The sequence below is a fragment of the Protobothrops mucrosquamatus genome, unplaced genomic scaffold (genome assembly GCF_001527695.2).
Source record: "Protobothrops mucrosquamatus isolate PMUCROS unplaced genomic scaffold, P.Mucros_1.0 scaffold781, whole genome shotgun sequence".
NCBI classification, from domain to species: domain Eukaryota; kingdom Metazoa; phylum Chordata; class Lepidosauria; order Squamata; family Viperidae; genus Protobothrops; species Protobothrops mucrosquamatus.
Window position 1 is genome coordinate 36945 of NW_015387049.1, and position 398 is coordinate 37342.

The window sequence follows — 398 nt, forward strand, 5'->3', positions numbered from 1 at the left end:
CATTCCAAGACGGTCATAGCTCCAAATGGTTGTAAAATGATCAGTCGTAAGTTGAGGTCGCAGCCTGTAAAATAATGAGGTTGCTGTTTCCTTCTCTTCAATAGGCAAATTTATTTTAGTAACACTTTATTTTTCTCCAGCCTATTACCACCAATCATTTTTAGTAGTCACGAAAGATGCTTCAGATTTTCCCCTTATTCTGGAGATGCCTTCCCAGATATGACAGACCCTGGAAATGTTTGGAAAATAATTCCCATCGTCTCTTGCTTTCATGGTCAACAAGATACTGAGAATTATCACCTGATTGATATGGAAGCTGTCAGGCTAGGGAGGGCAATTCTAAAAATAGAACCCTTCAGAAAAAGAAAATATACTGTACTCAATTTTTCGTGAGTCCA